We start from the raw sequence: 22155 nt of genomic DNA on the forward strand, positions 1-22155 counted from the left end.
TTTCCTTTGGCCCTATAGTCTTCAAAGGGATCCGAAATATCTGTTCTCAGATTCCACAGAAATAGAGCTAGCAAAGAGATCCTCGAAATACACATGTAACTCTGTGAGATGAATTAACAAAACCCTAAGAAGTTTCGCAGAAAGCTTCTTTCCAGATTTCATCTGACGATATTTCCTTTTTCACCATAGCCCTCTATGGGCTTCCAAATATCACTTTGCCAATTCCACAAGAACTGTCTTAGCGAAAGGCTTCTTGACGGGAAAGCTGTAACTCTGTGAGATGATTTCACAGAATACAAAGAAGTTTCTCAGAAAGCTTCTTTCTCTTTGTTATCGGAGGATTTTTCCTTTGGCCCTATAGTCTTCAAAGGGATCCGAAATATCTTTTCTCAGTTTCCACAGAAATAGGGCTAGCAAAGAGATCCTCGAAATACACATGTAACTCTGTGAGATGAATTCACAGAACACTAAGCAGTTTCTCAGAAAGCTTCTTTCCAGATTTCATCTGAGGATATTTCCTTTTTCACCATAGCCCTCTATGGGCTTCCAAATATCACTTTGCCAATTCCACAAGAACTGTCTTAGCGAAAGGCTTCTTGAGGGGAAAGCTGTAACTCTGTGAGATGATTTCACAGAACACAAAGAAGTTTCTCAGAAAGCTTCTTTCTCTTTGTTATCGGAGGATATTTCCTTTGGCCCTATAGTCTTCAAAGGGATCCGAAATATCTGTTCTCAGATTCCACAGAAATAGGGCTAGCAAAGAGATCCTCGAAATACACATGTAACTCTGTGAGATGAATTAACAGAACACTAAGCAGTTTCTCAGAAAGCTTCTTTCCAGATTTCATCTGACGATATTTCCTTTTTCACCATAGCCCTCTATGGGCTTCCAAATATCACTTTGCCAATTCCACAAGAACTGTATTAGCGAAAGGCTTCTTGAGGGGAAAGCTGTAACTCTGTGAGATGATTTCACAGAACACAAAGAAGTTTCTCAGAAAGCTTCTTTCTCTTTGTTATCCGAGGATATTTCCTTTGGCCCTATAGTCTTCAAAGGGATCCGAAATATCTGTTTTCAGATTCCACAGAAATAGGACTAGCAAAGAGATCCTCGAAATACACATGTAACTCTGTGAGATGAATTAACAGAACACTTAGCAGTTTCGCAGAAAGCTTCTTTCCAGATTTCATCTGACGATATTTCCTTTTTCACCATAGCCCTCTATGGGCTTCCAAATATCACTTTGCCAATTCCACAAGAACTGTCTTAGCGAAAGGCTTCTTGAGGGGAAAGCTGTAACTCTGTGAGATGATTTCACAGAACACAAAGAAGTTTCTCAGAAAGCTTCTTTCTCTTTGTTATCGGAGGATTTTTCCTTTGGCCCTATAGTCTTCAAAGGGATCCGAAATATCTGTTCTCAGATTCCACAGAAATAGAGCTAGCAAAGAGATCCTCGAAATACACATGTAACTCTGTGAGATGAATTCAGAGAACACTAAGCAGTTTCTCAGAAAGCTTCTTTCCAGATTTCATCTGACTATATTTCCTATTTCACCATAGCCCTCTATGGGCTTCCAAATATCACTTTGCTAATTCCACAAGAACTGTCTTAGCGAAAGGCTTCTTGACGGGAAAGCTGTAACTCTGTGAGATGATTTCACAGAACACAAACAAGTTTCTCAGAAAGCTTCTTTCTCTTTGTTATCCGAGGATATTTCCTTAGGCACTATAGTCTTCAAAGGGATCCGAAATATCTGTTTTCAGATTCCACAGAAATAGGGCTAGCAAAGAGATCCTCGAAATACACATGGAACTCTGTGAGATGAATTAACAGAACACTAAGCAGTTTCTCAGAAATCTTCTTTCCAGATTTCATCTGATGATATTTCCTTTTTCACCATAGCCCTCTATGGGCTTCCAAATATCACTTTGCCTATTCCACAAGAACTGTCTTAGCGAAAGGCTTCTTGAGGGGAAAGCTGTAACTCTGTGAGATGATTTCACAGAACACAAAGAAGTTTCTCAGAAAGCTTCTTTCTCTTTGTTATCCGAGGATATTTCCTTTGGCCCTATAGTCTTCAAAGGTATCCGAAATATCTGTTCTCAGATTCCACAGAAATAGAGCTAGCAAAGAGATCCTCGAAATACACATGTAACTCTGAGAGATGAATTAAAAAAACACTAAGCAGTTTCGCAGAAAGCTTCTTTCCAGATTTCATCTGACGATATTTCAATTTTCACCATAGTCCTCTATGGGCTTCCATATATCACTTTGCCAATTCCACAAGAATTGTCTTAGCGAAAGGCTTCTTGAGGGGAAAGCTGTAACTCTGTGAGATGATTTCACAGAACACAAAGAAGTTTCTCAGAACGCTTCCTTCTCTTTGTTATCGGAGGATTTTTCCTTTGGCCCTTTAGTCTTCAAAGGGATCCGAAATATCTGTTTTCAGATTCCACAGAAATAGGGCTAGCAAGGAGATCCTCGAAATACACATGGAACTCTGTGAGATGAATTAACAGAACACTAAGCAGTTTCTCAGAAAGCTTCTTTCCAGATTTCATCTGAGGATATTTCCTTTTTCACCATAGCCCTCTATGGGCTTCCAAATATCACTTTGCCAATTCCACAAGAACTGTCTTAGCGAAAGCCTTTTTCAGGGGAAAGCTGTAACTCTGTGAGATGATTTCACAGAACACAAAGAAGTTTCTCAGAAAGCTTCTTTCTCTTTGTTATCCGAGGATATTTCCTTTGGCCCTATAGTCTTCAAAGGGATCCGAAATATCTGTTTTCAGATTCCACAGAAATAGGACTAGCAAAGAGATCCTCGAAATACACATGTAACTCTGTGAGATGAATTAACAGAACACTAAGCAGTTTCGCAGAAAGCTTCTTTCCAGATTTCATCTGACGATATTTCCTTTTTCACCATAGCCCTCTATGGGCTTCCAAATATCACTTTGCCAATTCCACAAGAACTGTCTTAGCGAAAGGCTTCTTGAGGGGAAAGCTGTAACTCTGTGAGATGATTTCACAGAACACAAAGAAGTTTCTCAGAAAGCTTCTTTCTCTTTGTTATCCGAGGATATTTCCTTTGGCCCTATAGTCTTCAAAGTGATCCGATATATCTGTTCTCAGATTCCACAGAAATAGGGCTAGCAAAGAGATCCTCGAAATACACATGTAACTCTGTGAGGTGAATTAACAGAACACTAAGCAGTTTCTCAGAAAGCTTCTTTCCAGATTTCATCTGACGATATTTCCTTTTTCACCATAGCCCTCTATGGGCTTCCAAATATCACTTTGCCAATTCCACAAGAACTGTCTTAGCGAAAGGCTTCTTGACGGGAAAGCTGTAACTCTGTGAGATGATTTCACAGAACACAAAGAAGTTTCTCAGAAAGCTTCTTTCTCTTTGTTATCGGAGGATTTTTCCTTTGGCCCTATAGTCTTCAAAGGGATCCGAAATATCTTTTCTCAGTTTCCACAGAAATAGGGCTAGCAAAGAGATCCTCGAAATACACATGGAACTCTGTGAGATGAATTAACAGAACACTAAGCAGTTTCTCAGAAAGCTTCTTTCCAGATTTCATCTGACGATATTTCCTTTTTCACCATAGCCCTCTATGGGCTTCCAAATATCACTTTGCCTATTCCACAAGAACTGTCTTAGCGAAAGGCTTCTGAGGGGAAAGCTGTAACTCTGTGAGATGATTTCACAGAACACAAAGAAGTTTCTCAGAAAGCTTCTTTCTCTTTGTTATCCGAGGATATTTCCTTTGGCCCTATAGTCTTCAAAGGTATCCGAAATATCTGTTCTCAGATTCCACAGAAATAGAGCTAGCAAAGAGATCCTCGAAATACACATGTAACTCTGAGAGATGAATTAAAAAAACACTAAGCAGTTTCGCAGAAAGCTTCTTTCCAGATTTCATCTGACGATATTTCCTTTTTCACCATAGTCCTCTATGGGCTTCCATATATCACTTTGCCAATTCCACAAGAATTGTCTTAGCGAAAGGCTTCTTGAGGGGAAAGCTGTAACTCTGTGAGATGATTTCACAGAACACAAAGAAGTTTCTCAGAACGCTTCCTTCTCTTTGTTATCGGAGGATTTTTCCTTTGGCCCTTTAGTCTTCAAAGGGATCCGAAATATCTGTTTTCAGATTCCACAGAAATAGGGCTAGCAAGGAGATCCTCGAAATACACATGGAACTCTGTGAGATGAATTAACAGAACACTAAGCAGTTTCTCAGAAAGCTTCTTTCCAGATTTCATCTGAGGATATTTCCTTTTTCACCATAGCCCTCTATGGGCTTCCAAATATCACTTTGCCAATTCCACAAGAACTGTCTTAGCGAAAGCCTTTTTCAGGGGAAAGCTGTAACTCTGTGAGATGATTTCACAGAACACAAAGAAGTTTCTCAGAAAGATTCTTTCTCTTTGTTATCCGAGGATATTTCCTTTGGCCCTATAGTCTTCAAAGGGATCCGAAATATCTGTTTTCAGATTCCACAGAAATAGGACTAGCAAAGAGATCCTCGAAATACACATGTAACTCTGTGAGATGAATTAACAGAACACTAAGCAGTTTCGCAGAAAGCTTCTTTCCAGATTTCATCTGACGATATTTCCTTTTTCACCATAGCCCTCTATGGGCTTCCAAATATCACTTTGCCAATTCCACAAGAACTGTCTTAGCGAAAGGCTTCTTGAGGGGAAAGCTGTAACTCTGTGAGATGATTTCACAGAACACAAAGAAGTTTCTCAGAAAGCTTCTTTCTCTTTGTTATCCGAGGATATTTCCTTTGGCCCTATAGTCTTCAAAGGGATCCGATATATCTGTTCTCAGATTCCACAGAAATAGGGCTAGCAAAGAGATCCTCGAAATACACATGTAACTCTGTGAGATGAATTAACAGAACACTAAGCAGTTTCTCAGAAAGCTTCTTTCCAGATTTCATCTGACGATATTTCCTTTTTCACCATAGCCCTCTATGGGCTTCCAAATATCACTTTGCCAATTCCACAAGAACTGTCTTAGCGAAAGGCTTCTTGACGGGAAAGCTGTAACTCTGTGAGATGATTTCACAGAACACAAACAAGTTTCTCAGAAAGCTTCTTTCTCTTTGTTATCCGAGGATATTTCCTTAGGCACCATAGTCTTCAAAGGGATCCGAAATATCTGTTTTCAGATTCCACAGAAATAGGGCTAGCAAAGAGATCCTCGAAATACACATGTAACTCTGTGAGATGAATTAACAGAACACTAAGCAGTTTCTCAGAAAGCTTCTTTCCAGATTTCTTCTGACGATATTTCCTTTTTCACCATAGCCCTCTATGGGCTTCCAAATATCACTTTGCCTATTCCACAAGAACTGTCTTAGCGAAAGGCTTCTTGAGGGGAAAGCTGTAACTCTGTGAGATGATTTCACAGAACACAAAGAAGTTTCTCAGAAAGCTTCTTTCTCTTTGTTATCCGAGGATATTTCCTTTGGCCCTATAGTCTTCAAAGGGATCCGAAATATCTGTTCTCAGATTCCACAGAAATAGAGCTAGCAAAGAGATCCTCGAAATACACATGTAACTCTGGGAGATGAATTAAAAAAACACTAAGCAGTTTCGCAGAAAGCTTCTTTCCAGATTTCATCTGACGATATTTCCTTTTTCACCATAGTCCTCTATGGGCTTCCAAATATCACTTTGCCAATTCCACAAGAATTGTCTTAGCGAAAGGCTTCTTGAGGGGAAAGCTGTAACTCTGTGAGATGATTTCACAGAACACAAAGAAGTTTCTGAGAACGCTTCCTTCTCTTTGTTATCGGAGGATTTTTCCTTTGGCCCTATAGTCTTCAAAGGGATCCGAAATATCTTTTCTCAGTTTCCACAGAAATAGGGCTAGCAAAGAGATCCTCGAAATACACATGTAACTCTGTGAGATGAATTCACAGAACACTAAGCAGTTTCTCAGAAAGCTTCTTTCCAGATTTCATCTGAGGATATTTCCTTTTTCACCATAGCCCTCTATGGGCTTCCAAATATCACTTTGCCTATTCCACAAGAACTGTCTTAGCGAAAGGCTTCTTGAGGGGAAAGCTGTAACTCTGTGAGATGATTTCACAGAACACAAAGAAGTTTCTCAGAAAGCTTCTTTCTCTTTGGTATCGGAGGATATTTCCTTTGGCCCTATAGTCTTCAAAGGGATCCGAAATATTTATTCTCAGATTCCACAGAAATAGGGCTAGCAAAGAGATCCTCGAAATACACATGTAACTCTGTGAGATGAATTAACAGAACACTAAGCAGTTTCTCAGAAAGCTTCTTTCCAGATTTCATCTGACGATATTTCCTTTTTCACCATAGCCCTCTATGGGCTTCCAAATATCACTTTGCCAATTCCACAAGAACTGTCTTAGCGAAAGGCTTCTTGAGGGGAAAGCTGTAACTCTGTGAGATGATTTCACGGAACACAAAGAAGTTTCTCAGAAAGCTTCTTTCTCTTTGTTATCCGAGGATATTTCCTTTGGCCCTATAATCTTCAAAGGGATCCGAAATATCTGTTTTCAGATACCACAGAAATAGGACTAGCAAAGAGATCCTCGAAATACACATGTAACTCTGTGAGATGAATTAACAGAACACTAAGCAGTTTCGCAGAAAGTTTCTTTCCAGATTTCATCTGACGATATTTCCTTTTTCACCATAGCCCTCTATGGGCTTCCAAATATCACTTTGCCAATTCCACAAGAACTGTCTTAGCGAAAGGCTTCTTCAGGGGAAAGCTGTAACTCTGTGAGATGATTTCACAGAACACAAAGAAGTTTCTCAGAAAGCTTCTTTCTCTTTGTTATCCGAGGATATTTCCTTTGGCCCTATAGTCTTCAAAGGGATCCGAAATATCTGTTCTCAGATTCCACAGAAATAGGGCTAGCAAAGACATCTTCGAAATACACATGTAACTCTGTGAGATGAATTAACAGAACACTAAGCAGTTTCTCAGAAAGCTTCTTTCCAGATTTCATCTGACGATATTTCCTTTTTCACCATAGCCCTCTATGGGCTTCCAAATATCACTTTGCCAATTCCACAAGAACTGTCTTAGCGAAAGGCTTCTTCAGGGGAAAGCTGTAACTCTGTGAGATTATTTCACAGAACACAAAGAAGTTTCTCAGAAAGCTTCTTTCTCTTTGTTATCGGAGGATTTTTCCTTTGGCCCTATAGTCTTCAAAGGGATCCGAAATATCTTTTCTCAGTTTCCACAGAAATAGGGCTAGCAAAGAGATCCTCGAAATACACATGTAACTCTGTGAGATGAATTAACAGAACACTAAGCAGTTTCTCAGAAAGCTTCTTTCCAGATTTCATCTGACGATATTTCCTTTTTCACCATAGCCCTCTATGGGCTTCCAAATATCACTTTGCCAATTCCACAAGAACTGTCTTAGCGAAAGGCTTCTTCAGGGGAAAGCTGTAACTCTGTGAGATGATTTCACAGAAAACAAAGAAGTTTCTCAGAAAGCTTCTTTCTCTTTGTTATCCGAGGATATTTCCTTTGGCCCTATAGTCTTCAAAGGGATCCGATATATCTGTTCTCAGATTCCACAGAAATAGGGCTAGCAAAGAGATCCTCGAAATACACATGTAACTCTGTGAGATGAATTAACAGAACACTAAGCAGTTTCTCAGAAAGCTTCTTTCCAGATTTCATCTGACGATATTTCCTTTTTCACCATAGCCCTCTATGGGCTTCCAAATATCACTTTGCCAATTCCACAAGAACTGTCTTAGCGAAAGGCTTCTTGAGGGGAAAGCTGTAACTCTGTGAGATGATTTCACAGAACACAAAGAAGTTTCTCAGAAAGCTTCTTTCTCTTTGTTATCGGAGGATTTTTCCTTTGGCCCTATAGTCTTCAAAGGGATCCGAAATATCTTTCTCAGTTTCCACAGAAATAGGGCTAGCAAAGAGATCCTCGAAATACACATGTAACTCTGTGAGATGAATTCACAGAACACTAAGCAGTTTCTCAGAAAGCTTCTTTCCAGATTTCATCTGACGATATTTCCTATTTCACCATAGCCCTCCATAGGCTTCCAAATATCACTTTGCCAATTCCACAAGAACTATCTTAGGGAAAGGCTTCTTGACGGGAAAGCTGTAACTCTGTGAGATGATTTCACAGAACACAAAGAAGTTTCTCAGAAAGCTTCTTTCTCTTTGTTATCCGAGGATATTTCCTTAGGCACTATAGTCTTCAAAGGGATCCGAAATATCTGTTTTCAGATTCCACAGAAATAGGGCTAGCAAAGAGATCCTCGAAATACCCATGTAACTCTGTGAGATGAATTAAAAAAACACTAACCAGTTGCGCAGAAAGCTTCTTTCCAGATTTCATCTGACGATATTTCCTTTTTCACCATAGTCCTCTAAGGGCTTCCAAATATCACTTTGCCAATTCCACAAGAACTGTCTTAGCGAAAGGCTTCTTGAGGGGAAAGCTGTAACTCTGTGAGATGATTTCACAGAACACAAAGAAGTTTCTCAGAACGCTTCCTTCTCTTTGTTATCGGAGGATTTTTCCTTTGGCCCTATAGTCTTCAAAGGGATCCGTAATATCTTTTCTCAGTTTCCACAGAAATAGGGCTAGCAAAGAGATCCTCGAAATACACATGTAACTCTGTGAGATGAATTCACAGAACACTAAGCAGTTTCTCAGAAAGCTTCTTTCCAGATTTCATCTGAGGATATTTCCTTTTTCACCAAAGCCCTCTGTGGGCTTCCAAATATCTCTTTGCCAATTCCACAAGAACTGTCTTAGCGAAAGCCTTCTTCAGGGGAAAGCTGTAACTCTGTGAGATGATTTCGCAGAACACAAAGAAGTTTCTCAGAAAGCTTCTTTCTCTTTGTTATCGGAGGATATTTCCTTTGGCCCTATAGTCTTCAAAGGGATCCGAAATATCTGTTATCAGATTCCACAGAAATAGGGCTAGCAAAGAGATTCTCGAAATACACATGGAACTCTGTGAGATGAATTCACAGAACACTAAGTAGTTTCTCAGAAAGCTTCTTTCCAGATTTCATCTGACGATATTTCCTTTTTCACCATAGCCCTCTATGGGCTTCCAAATATCACTTTGCCTATTCCACAAGAACTGTCTTAGCGAAAGGCTTCTTGAGGGGAAAGCTGTAACTCTGTGAGATGATTTCCAAGAACACAAAGAAGTTTCTCAGAAAGCTTCTTTCTCTTTGTTATCCGAGGATATTTCCTTTGGCCCTATAGTCTTCAAAGGGATCCGAAATATCTGTTCTCAGATTCCACAGAAATAGAGCTAGCAAAGAGATCCTCGAAATACACATGTAACTCTGTGAGATGAATTAACAAAACCCTAAGAAGTTTCGCAGAAAGCTTCTTTCCAGATTTCATCTGACAATATTTCCTTTTTCACCATAGCCCTCTATGGGCTTCCAAATATCACTTTGCCAATTCCACAAGAACTGTCTTAGCGAAAGGCTTCTTGAGGGGAAAGCTGTAACTCTGTGAGATGATTTCACAAAATACAAAGAAGTTTCTCAGAAAGCTTCTTTCTCTTTGTTATCGGAGGATTTTTCCTTTGGCCCTATAGTCTTCAAAGGGATCCGAAATATCTGTTCTCAGATTCCACAGAAATAGGGCTAGCAAAGACATCTTCGAAATACACATGTAACTCTGTGAGATGAATTAACAGAACACTAAGCAGTTTCTCAGAAAGCTTCTTTCCAGATTTCATCTGACGATATTTCCTTTTTCACCATAGCCCTCTATGGGCTTCCAAATATCACTTTGCCAATTCCACAAGAACTGTCTTAGCGAAAGGCTTCTTGAGGGGAAAGCTGTAACTCTGTGAGATGATTTCACAGAACACAAAGAAGTTTCTCAGAAAGCTTCTTTCTCTTTGTTATCGGAGGATTTTTCCTTTGGCCCTATAGTCTTCAAAGAGATCCGAAATATCTTTTCTCAGTTTCCACAGAAATAGGGCTAGCAAAGAGATCCTCGAAATACACATGTAACTCTGTGAGATGAATTAACAGAACACTAAGCAGTTTCTCAGAAAGCTTCTTTCCAGATTTCATCTGACGATATTTCCTTTTTCACCATAGCCCTCTATGGGCTTCCAAATATCACTTTGCCAATTCCACAAGAACTGTCTTAGCGAAAGGCTTCTTCAGGGGAAAGCTGTAACTCTGTGAGATGATTTCACAGAAAACAAAGAAGTTTCTCAGAAAGCTTCTTTCTCTTTGTTATCCGAGGATATTTCCTTTGGCCCTATAGTCTTCAAAGGGATCCGATATATCTGTTCTCAGATTCCACAGAAATAGGGCTAGCAAAGAGATCCTCGAAATACACATGTAACTCTGTGAGATGAATTAACAGAACACTAAGCAGTTTCTCAGAAAGCTTCTTTCCAGATTTCATCTGACGATATTTCCTTTTTCACCATAGCCCTCTATGGGCTTCCAAATATCACTTTGCCAATTCCACAAGAACTGTCTTAGCGAAAGGCTTCTTGAGGGGAAAGCTGTAACTCTGTGAGATGATTTCACAGAACACAAAGAAGTTTCTCAGAAAGCTTCTTTCTCTTTGTTATCGGAGGATTTTTCCTTTGGCCCTATAGTCTTCAAAGGGATCCGAAATATCTTTCTCAGTTTCCACAGAAATAGGGCTAGCAAAGAGACCCTCGAAATACACATGTAACTCTGTGAGATGAATTCACAGAACACTAAGCAGTTTCTCAGAAAGCTTCTTTCCAGATTTCATCTGACGATATTTCCTATTTCACCATAGCCCTCTATAGGCTTCCAAATATCACTTTGCCAATTACACAAGAACTATCTTAGCGAAAGGCTTCTTGACGGGAAAGCTGTAACTCTGTGAGATGATTTCACAGAACACAAAGACGTTTCTCAGAAAGCTTCTTTCTCTTTGTTATCCGAGGATATTTCCTTTGGCCCTATAGTCTTCAAAGGGATCCGAAATATCTCTTCTCAGGACCACAGAAATAGAGCTAGCAAAGAGATCCTCGAAATACACATGTAACTCTGTGAGATGAATTAACAAAACCCTAAGAAGTTTCGCAGAAAGCTTCTTTCCAGATTTCATCTGACGATATTTCCTTTTTCACCATAGCCCTCTATGGGCTTCCAAATATCACTTTGCCAATTCCACAAGAACTGTCTTAGCGTAAGGCTTCTTGAGGGGAAAGCTGTAACTCTGTGAGATGATTTCACAGAATACAAAGAAGTTTCTCAGAAAGCTTCTTTCTCTTTGTTATCGGAGGATATTTCCTTTGGCCCTATAGTCTTCAAAGGGATCCGAAATATCTTTTCTCAGTTTCCACAGAAATAGGGCTAGCAAAGAGATCCTCGAAATACACATGTAACTCTGTGAGATGAATTCACAGAACACTAAGCAGTTTCTCAGAAAGCTTCTTTCCAGATTTCATCTGAGGATATTTCCTTTTTCACCATAGCCCTCTATGGGCTTCCAAATATCACTTTGCCAATTCCACAAGAACTGTCTTAGCGAAAGGCTTCTTGAGGGGAAAGCTGTAACTCTGTGAGATGATTTCACAGAACACAAAGAAGTTTCTCAGAAAGCTTCTTTCTCTTTGTTATCGGAGGATATTTCCTTTGGCCCTATAGTCTTCAAAGGGATCCGAAATATCTGTTCTCAGATTCCACAGAAATAGGGCTAGCAAAGAGATCCTCGAAATACACATGTAACTCTGTGAGATGAATTAACAGAACACTAAGCAGTTTCTCAGAAAGCTTCTTTCCAGATTTCATCTGACGATATTTCCTTTTTCACCATAGCCCTCTATGGGCTTCCAAATATCACTTTGCCAATTCCACAAGAACTGTATTAGCGAAAGGCTTCTTGAGGGGAAAGCTGTAACTCTGTGAGATGATTTCACAGAACACAAAGAAGTTTCTCAGAAAGCTTCTTTCTCTTTGTTATCCGAGGATATTTCCTTTGGCCCTATAGTCTTCAAAGGGATCCGAAATATCTGTTCTCAGATTCCGCAGAAATAGGGCTAGCAAAGAGATCCTCGAAATACACATGTAACTCTGTGAGATGAATTAACAGAACACTTAGCAGTTTCGCAGAAAGCTTCTTTCCAGATTTCATCTGACGATATTTCCTTTTTCACCATAGCCCTCTATGGGCTTCCAAATATCACTTTGCCAATTCCACAAGAACTGTCTTAGCGAAAGGCTTCTTGAGGGGAAAGCTGTAACTCTGTGAGATGATTTCACAGAACACAAAGAAGTTTCTCAGAAAGCTTCTTTCTCTTTGTTATCGGAGGATTTTTCCTTTGGCCCTATAGTCTTCAAAGGGATCCGAAATATCTGTACTCAGATTCCACAGAAATAGAGCTAGCAAAGAGATCCTCGAAATACACATGTAACTCTGTGAGATGAATTCAGAGAACACTAAGCAGTTTCTCAGAAAGCTTCTTTCCAGATTTCATCTGACTATATTTCCTATTTCACCATAGCCCTCTATGGGCTTCCAAATATCACTTTGCTAATTCCACAAGAACTGTCTTAGCGAAAGGCTTCTTGACGGGAAAGCTGTAACTCTGTGAGATGATTTCACAGAACACAAACAAGTTTCTCAGAAAGCTTCTTTCTCTTTGTTATCCGAGGATATTTCCTTAGGCACTATAGTCTTCAAAGGGATCCGAAATATCTGTTTTCAGATTCCACAGAAATAGGGCTAGCAAAGAGATCCTCGAAATACACATGGAACTCTGTGAGATGAATTAACAGAACACTAAGCAGTTTCTCAGAAAGCTTCTTTCCAGATTTCATCTGACGATATTTCCTTTTTCACCATAGCCCTCTATGGGCTTCCAAATATCACTTTGCCTATTCCACAAGAACTGTCTTAGCGAAAGGCTTCTTGAGGGGAAAGCTGTAACTCTGTGAGATGATTTCACAGAACACAAAGAAGTTTCTCAGAAAGCTTCTTTCTCTTTGTTATCCGAGGATATTTCCTTTGGCCCTATAGTCTTCAAAGGTATCCGAAATATCTGTTCTCAGATTCCACAGAAATAGAGCTAGCAAAGAGATCCTCGAAATACACATGTAACTCTGAGAGATGAATTAAAAAAACACTAAGCAGTTTCGCAGAAAGCTTCTTTCCAGATTTCATCTGACGATATTTCCTTTTTCACCATAGTCCTCTATGGGCTTCCAAATATCACTTTGCCAATTCCACAAGAATTGTCTTAGCGAAAGGCTTCTTGAGGGGAAAGCTGTAACTCTGTGAGATGATTTCACAGAACACAAAGAAGTTTCTGAGAACGCTTCCTTCTCTTTGTTATCGGAGGATTTTTCCTTTGGCCCTATAGTCTTCAAAGGGATCCGAAATATCTTTTCTCAGTTTCCACAGAAATAGGGCTAGCAAAGAGATCCTCGAAATACACATGTAACTCTGTGAGATGAATTCACAGAACACTAAGCAGTTTCTCAGAAAGCTTCTTTCCAGATTTCATCTGAGGATATTTCCTTTTTCACCATAGCCCTCTATGGGCTTCCAAATATCACTTTGCCTATTCCACAAGAACTGTCTTAGCGAAAGGCTTCTTGAGGGGAAAGCTGTAACTCTGTGAGATGATTTCACAGAACACAAAGAAGTTTCTCAGAAAGCTTCTTTCTCTTTGGTATCGGAGGATATTTCCTTTGGCCCTATAGTCTTCAAAGGGATCCGAAATATTTATTCTCAGATTCCACAGAAATAGGGCTAGCAAAGAGATCCTCGAAATACACATGTAACTCTGTGAGATGAATTAACAGAACACTAAGCAGTTTCTCAGAAAGCTTCTTTCCAGATTTCATCTGACGATATTTCCTTTTTCACCATAGCCCTCTATGGGCTTCCAAATATCACTTTGCCAATTCCACAAGAACTGTCTTAGCGAAAGGCTTCTTGAGGGGAAAGCTGTAACTCTGTGAGATGATTTCACGGAACACAAAGAAGTTTCTCAGAAAGCTTCTTTCTCTTTGTTATCCGAGGATATTTCCTTTGGCCCTATAATCTTCAAAGGGATCCGAAATATCTGTTTTCAGATACCACAGAAATAGGACTAGCAAAGAGATCCTCGAAATACACATGTAACTCTGTGAGATGAATTAACAGAACACTAAGCAGTTTCGCAGAAAGTTTCTTTCCAGATTTCATCTGACGATATTTCCTTTTTCACCATAGCCCTCTATGGGCTTCCAAATATCACTTTGCCAATTCCACAAGAACTGTCTTAGCGAAAGGCTTCTTCAGGGGAAAGCTGTAACTCTGTGAGATGATTTCACAGAACACAAAGAAGTTTCTCAGAAAGCTTCTTTCTCTTTGTTATCCGAGGATATTTCCTTTGGCCCTATAGTCTTCAAAGGGATCCGAAATATCTGTTCTCAGATTCCACAGAAATAGGGCTAGCAAAGACATCTTCGAAATACACATGTAACTCTGTGAGATGAATTAACAGAACACTAAGCAGTTTCTCAGAAAGCTTCTTTCCAGATTTCATCTGACGATATTTCCTTTTTCACCATAGCCCTCTATGGGCTTCCAAATATCACTTTGCCAATTCCACAAGAACTGTCTTAGCGAAAGGCTTCTTCAGGGGAAAGCTGTAACTCTGTGAGATTATTTCACAGAACACAAAGAAGTTTCTCAGAAAGCTTCTTTCTCTTTGTTATCGGAGGATTTTTCCTTTGGCCCTATAGTCTTCAAAGGGATCCGAAATATCTTTTCTCAGTTTCCACAGAAATAGGGCTAGCAAAGAGATCCTCGAAATACACATGTAACTCTGTGAGATGAATTAACAGAACACTAAGCAGTTTCTCAGAAAGCTTCTTTCCAGATTTCATCTGACGATATTTCCTTTTTCACCATAGCCCTCTATGGGCTTCCAAATATCACTTTGCCAATTCCACAAGAACTGTCTTAGCGAAAGGCTTCTTCAGGGGAAAGCTGTAACTCTGTGAGATGATTTCACAGAAAACAAAGAAGTTTCTCAGAAAGCTTCTTTCTCTTTGTTATCCGAGGATATTTCCTTTGGCCCTATAGTCTTCAAAGGGATCCGATATATCTGTTCTCAGATTCCACAGAAATAGGGCTAGCAAAGAGATCCTCGAAATACACATGTAACTCTGTGAGATGAATTAACAGAACACTAAGCAGTTTCTCAGAAAGCTTCTTTCCAGATTTCATCTGACGATATTTCCTTTTTCACCATAGCCCTCTATGGGCTTCCAAATATCACTTTGCCAATTCCACAAGAACTGTCTTAGCGAAAGGCTTCTTGAGGGGAAAGCTGTAACTCTGTGAGATGATTTCACAGAACACAAAGAAGTTTCTCAGAAAGCTTCTTTCTCTTTGTTATCGGAGGATTTTTCCTTTGGCCCTATAGTCTTCAAAGGGATCCGAAATATCTTTCTCAGTTTCCACAGAAATAGGGCTAGCAAAGAGATCCTCGAAATACACATGTAACTCTGTGAGATGAATTCACAGAACACTAAGCAGTTTCTCAGAAAGCTTCTTTCCAGATTTCATCTGACGATATTTCCTATTTCACCATAGCCCTCCATAGGCTTCCAAATATCACTTTGCCAATTCCACAAGAACTATCTTAGGGAAAGGCTTCTTGACGGGAAAGCTGTAACTCTGTGAGATGATTTCACAGAACACAAAGAAGTTTCTCAGAAAGCTTCTTTCTCTTTGTTATCCGAGGATATTTCCTTAGGCACTATAGTCTTCAAAGGGATCCGAAATATCTGTTTTCAGATTCCACAGAAATAGGGCTAGCAAAGAGATCCTCGAAATACCCATGTAACTCTGTGAGATGAATTAAAAAAACACTAACCAGTTGCGCAGAAAGCTTCTTTCCAGATTTCATCTGACGATATTTCCTTTTTCACCATAGTCCTCTAAGGGCTTCCAAATATCACTTTGCCAATTCCACAAGAACTGTCTTAGCGAAAGGCTTCTTGAGGGGAAAGCTGTAACTCTGTGAGATGATTTCACAGAACACAAAGAAGTTTCTCAGAACGCTTCCTTCTCTTTGTTATCGGAGGATTTTTCCTTTGGCCCTATAGTCTTCAAAGGGATCCGTAATATCTTTTCTCAGTTTCCACAGAAATAGGGCTAGCAAAGAGATCCTCGAAATACACATGTAACTCTGTGAGATGAATTCACAGAACACTAAGCAGTTTCTCAGAAAGCTTCTTTCCAGATTTCATCTGAGGATATTTCCTTTTTCACCAAAGCCCTCTGTGGGCTTCCAAATATCTCTTTGCCAATTCCACAAGAACTGTCTTAGCGAAAGCCTTCTTCAGGGGAAAGCTGTAACTCTGTGAGATGATTTCGCAGAACACAAAGAAGTTTCTCAGAAAGCTTCTTTCTCTTTGTTATCGGAGGATATTTCCTTTGGCCCTATAGTCTTCAAAGGGATCCGAAATATCTGTTATCAGATTCCACAGAAATAGGGCTAGCAAAGAGATTCTCGAAATACACATGGAACTCTGTGAGATGAATTCACAGAACACTAAGTAGTTTCTCAGAAAGCTTCTTTCCAGATTTCATCTGACGATATTTCCTTTTTCACCATAGCCCTCTATGGGCTTCCAAATATCACTTTGCCTATTCCACAAGAACTGTCTTAGCGAAAGGCTTCTTGAGGGGAAAGCTGTAACTCTGTGAGATGATTTCCAAGAACACAAAGAAGTTTCTCAGAAAGCTTCTTTCTCTTTGTTATCCGAGGATATTTCCTTTGGCCCTATAGTCTTCAAAGGGATCCGAAATATCTGTTCTCAGATTCCACAGAAATAGAGCTAGCAAAGAGATCCTCGAAATACACATGTAACTCTGTGAGATGAATTAACAAAACCCTAAGAAGTTTCGCAGAAAGCTTCTTTCCAGATTTCATCTGACAATATTTCCTTTTTCACCATAGCCCTCTATGGGCTTCCAAATATCACTTTGCCAATTCCACAAGAACTGTCTTAGCGAAAGGCTTCTTGAGGGGAAAGCTGTAACTCTGTGAGATGATTTCACAAAATACAAAGAAGTTTCTCAGAAAGCTTCTTTCTCTTTGTTATCGGAGGATTTTTCCTTTGGCCCTATAGTCTTCAAAGGGATCCGAAATATCTGTTCTCAGATTCCACAGAAATAGGGCTAGCAAAGACATCTTCGAAATACACATGTAACTCTGTGAGATGAATTAACAGAACACTAAGCAGTTTCTCAGAAAGCTTCTTTCCAGATTTCATCTGACGATATTTCCTTTTTCACCATAGCCCTCTATGGGCTTCCAAATATCACTTTGCCAATTCCACAAGAACTGTCTTAGCGAAAGGCTTCTTGAGGGGAAAGCTGTAACTCTGTGAGATGATTTCACAGAACACAAAGAAGTTTCTCAGAAAGCTTCTTTCTCTTTGTTATCGGAGGATTTTTCCTTTGGCCCTATAGTCTTCAAAGAGATCCGAAATATCTTTTCTCAGTTTCCACAGAAATAGGGCTAGCAAAGAGATCCTCGAAATACACATGTAACTCTGTGAGATGAATTAACAGAACACTAAGCAGTTTCTCAGAAAGCTTCTTTCCAGATTTCATCTGACGATATTTCCTTTTTCACCATAGCCCTCTATGGGCTTCCAAATATCACTTTGCCAATTCCACAAGAACTGTCTTAGCGAAAGGCTTCTTCAGGGGAAAGCTGTAACTCTGTGAGATGATTTCACAGAAAACAAAGAAGTTTCTCAGAAAGCTTCTTTCTCTTTGTTATCCGAGGATATTTCCTTTGGCCCTATAGTCTTCAAAGGGATCCGATATATCTGTTCTCAGATTCCACAGAAATAGGGCTAGCAAAGAGATCCTCGAAATACACATGTAACTCTGTGAGATGAATTAACAGAACACTAAGCAGTTTCTCAGAAAGCTTCTTTCCAGATTTCATCTGACGATATTTCCTTTTTCACCATAGCCCTCTATGGGCTTCCAAATATCACTTTGCCAATTCCACAAGAACTGTCTTAGCGAAAGGCTTCTTGAGGGGAAAGCTGTAACTCTGTGAGATGATTTCACAGAACACAAAGAAGTTTCTCAGAAAGCTTCTTTCTCTTTGTTATCGGAGGATTTTTCCTTTGGCCCTATAGTCTTCAAAGGGATCCGAAATATCTTTCTCAGTTTCCACAGAAATAGGGCTAGCAAAGAGACCCTCGAAATACACATGTAACTCTGTGAGATGAATTCACAGAACACTAAGCAGTTTCTCAGAAAGCTTCTTTCCAGATTTCATCTGACGATATTTCCTATTTCACCATAGCCCTCTATAGGCTTCCAAATATCACTTTGCCAATTACACAAGAACTATCTTAGCGAAAGGCTTCTTGACGGGAAAGCTGTAACTCTGTGAGATGATTTCACAGAACACAAAGAAGTTTCTCAGAAAGCTTCTTTCTCTTTGTTATCCGAGGATATTTCCTTTGGCCCTATAGTCTTCAAAGGGATCCGAAATATCTCTTCTCAGGACCACAGAAATAGAGCTAGCAAAGAGATCCTCGAAATACACATGTAACTCTGTGAGATGAATTAACAAAACCCTAAGAAGTTTCGCAGAAAGCTTCTTTCCAGATTTCATCTGACGATATTTCCTTTTTCACCATAGCCCTCTATGGGCTTCCAAATATCACTTTGCCAATTCCACAAGAACTGTCTTAGCGTAAGGCTTCTTGAGGGGAAAGCTGTAACTCTGTGAGATGATTTCACAGAATACAAAGAAGTTTCTCAGAAAGCTTCTTTCTCTTTGTTATCGGAGGATATTTCCTTTGGCCCTATAGTCTTCAAAGGGATCCGAAATATCTTTTCTCAGTTTCCACAGAAATAGGGCTAGCAAAGAGATCCTCGAAATACACATGTAACTCTGTGAGATGAATTCACAGAACACTAAGCAGTTTCTCAGAAAGCTTCTTTCCAGATTTCATCTGAGGATATTTCCTTTTTCACCATAGCCCTCTATGGGCTTCCAAATATCACTTTGCCAATTCCACAAGAACTGTCTTAGCGAAAGGCTTCTTGAGGGGAAAGCTGTAACTCTGTGAGATGATTTCACAGAACACAAAGAAGTTTCTCAGAAAGCTTCTTTCTCTTTGTTATCGGAGGATATTTCCTTTGGCCCTATAGTCTTCAAAGGGATCCGAAATATCTGTTCTCAGATTCCACAGAAATAGGGCTAGCAAAGAGATCCTCGAAATACACATGTAACTCTGTGAGATGAATTAACAGAACACTAAGCAGTTTCTCAGAAAGCTTCTTTCCAGATTTCATCTGACGATATTTCCTTTTTCACCATAGCCCTCTATGGGCTTCCAAATATCACTTTGCCAATTCCACAAGAACTGTATTAGCGAAAGGCTTCTTGAGGGGAAAGCTGTAACTCTGTGAGATGATTTCACAGAACACAAAGAAGTTTCTCAGAAAGCTTCTTTCTCTTTGTTATCCGAGGATATTTCCTTTGGCCCTATAGTCTTCAAAGGGATCCGAAATATCTGTTCTCAGATTCCGCAGAAATAGGGCTAGCAAAGAGATCCTCGAAATACACATGTAACTCTGTGAGATGAATTAACAGAACACTTAGCAGTTTCGCAGAAAGCTTCTTTCCAGATTTCATCTGACGATATTTCCTTTTTCACCATAGCCCTCTATGGGCTTCCAAATATCACTTTGCCAATTCCACAAGAACTGTCTTAGCGAAAGGCTTCTTGAGGGGAAAGCTGTAACTCTGTGAGATGATTTCACAGAACACAAAGAAGTTTCTCAGAAAGCTTCTTTCTCTTTGTTATCGGAGGATTTTTCCTTTGGCCCTATAGTCTTCAAAGGGATCCGAAATATCTGTACTCAGATTCCACAGAAATAGAGCTAGCAAAGAGATCCTCGAAATACACATGTAACTCTGTGAGATGAATTCAGAGAACACTAAGCAGTTTCTCAGAAAGCTTCTTTCCAGATTTCATCTGACTATATTTCCTATTTCACCATAGCCCTCTATGGGCTTCCAAATATCACTTTGCTAATTCCACAAGAACTGTCTTAGCGAAAGGCTTCTTGACGGGAAAGCTGTAACTCTGTGAGATGATTTCACAGAACACAAACAAGTTTCTCAGAAAGCTTCTTTCTCTTTGTTATCCGAGGATATTTCCTTAGGCACTATAGTCTTCAAAGGGATCCGAAATATCTGTTTTCAGATTCCACAGAAATAGGGCTAGCAAAGAGATCCTCGAAATACACATGGAACTCTGTGAGATGAATTAACAGAACACTAAGCAGTTTCTCAGAAAGCTTCTTTCCAGATTTCATCTGACGATATTTCCTTTTTCACCATAGCCCTCTATGGGCTTCCAAATATCACTTTGCCTATTCCACAAGAACTGTCTTAGCGAAAGGCTTCTTGAGGGGAAAGCTGTAACTCTGTGAGATGATTTCACAGAACACAAAGAAGTTTCTCAGAAAGCTTCTTTCTCTTTGTTATCCGAGGATATTTCCTTTGGCCCTATAGTCTTCAAAGGTATCCGAAATATCTGTTCTCAGATTCCACAGAAATAGAGCTAGCAAAGAGATCCTCGAAATACACATGTAACTCTGAGAGATGAATTAAAAAAACACTAAGCAGTTTCGCAGAAAGCTTCTTTCCAGATTTCATCTGACGATATTTCCTTTTTCACCATAGTCCTCTATGGTCTTCCATATATCACTTTGCCAATTCCACAAGAATTGTCTTAGCGAAAGGCTTCTTGAGGGGAAAGCTGTAACTCTGTGAGATGATTTCACAGAACACAAAGAAGTTTCTCAGAACGCTTCCTTCTCTTTGTTATCGGAGGATTTTTCCTTTGGCCCTTTAGTCTTCAAAGGGATCCGAAATATCTGTTTTCAGATTCCACAGAAATAGGGCTAGCAAGGAGATCCTCGAAATACACATGGAACTCTGTGAGATGAATTAACAGAACACTAAGCAGTTTCTCAGAAAGCTTCTTTCCAGATTTCATCTGAGGATATTTCCTTTTTCACCATAGCCCTCTATGGGCTTCCAAATATCACTTTGCCAATTCCACAAGAACTGTCTTAGCGAAATCCTTTTTCAGGGGAAAGCTGTAACTCTGTGAGATGATTTCACAGAACACAAAAAAGTTTCTCAGAAAGCTTCTTTCTCTTTGTTATCGGAGGATATTTCCTTTGGCCCTATAGTCTTCAAAGGGATCCGAAATATCTGTTCTCAGATTCCACAGAAATAGGGCTAGCAAAGAGATCCTCGAAATACACATGTAACTCTGTGAGATGAATTAACAGAACACTAAGTAGTTTCTCAGAAAGCTTCTTTCCAGATTTCATCTGACGATATTTCCTTTTTCACCATAGCCCTCTATGGGCTTCCAAATATCACTTTGCCAATTCCACAAGAACTGTCTTAGCGAAAGGCTTCTTGAGGGGAAAGCTGTAACTCTGTGAGATGATTTCACAGAACACAAAGAAGTTTCTCAGAAAGCTTCTTTCTCTTTGTTATCCGAGGATATTTCCTTTGGCCCTATAGTCTTCAAAGGTATCCGAAATATCTGTTCTCAGATTCCACAGAAATAGAGCTAGCAAAGAGATCCTCGAAATACACATGTAACTCTGAGAGATGAATTAAAAAAACACTAAGCAGTTTCGCAGAAAGCTTCTTTCCAGATTTCATCTGACGATATTTCCTTTTTCACCATAGTCCTCTATGGGCTTCCATATATCACTTTGCCAATTCCACAAGAATTGTCTTAGCGAAAGGCTTCTTGAGGGGAAAGCTGTAACTCTGTGAGATGATTTCACAGAACACAAAGAAGTTTCTCAGAAAGCTTCTTTCTCTTTGTTATCCGAGGATATTTCCTTTGGCCCTATAGTCTTCAAAGGGATCCGAAATATCTGTTTTCAGATTCCACAGAAATAGGACTAGCAAAGAGATCCTCGAAATACACATGTAACTCTGTGAGATGAATTAACAGAACACTTAGCAGTTTCGCAGAAAGCTTCTTTCCAGATTTCATCTGACGATATTTCCTTTTTCACCATAGCCCTCTATGGGCTTCCTAATA

The sequence above is a fragment of the Macaca nemestrina genome, chromosome 11, assembly GCF_043159975.1.
Source record: "Macaca nemestrina isolate mMacNem1 chromosome 11, mMacNem.hap1, whole genome shotgun sequence".
Classification (NCBI taxonomy): domain Eukaryota; kingdom Metazoa; phylum Chordata; class Mammalia; order Primates; family Cercopithecidae; genus Macaca; species Macaca nemestrina.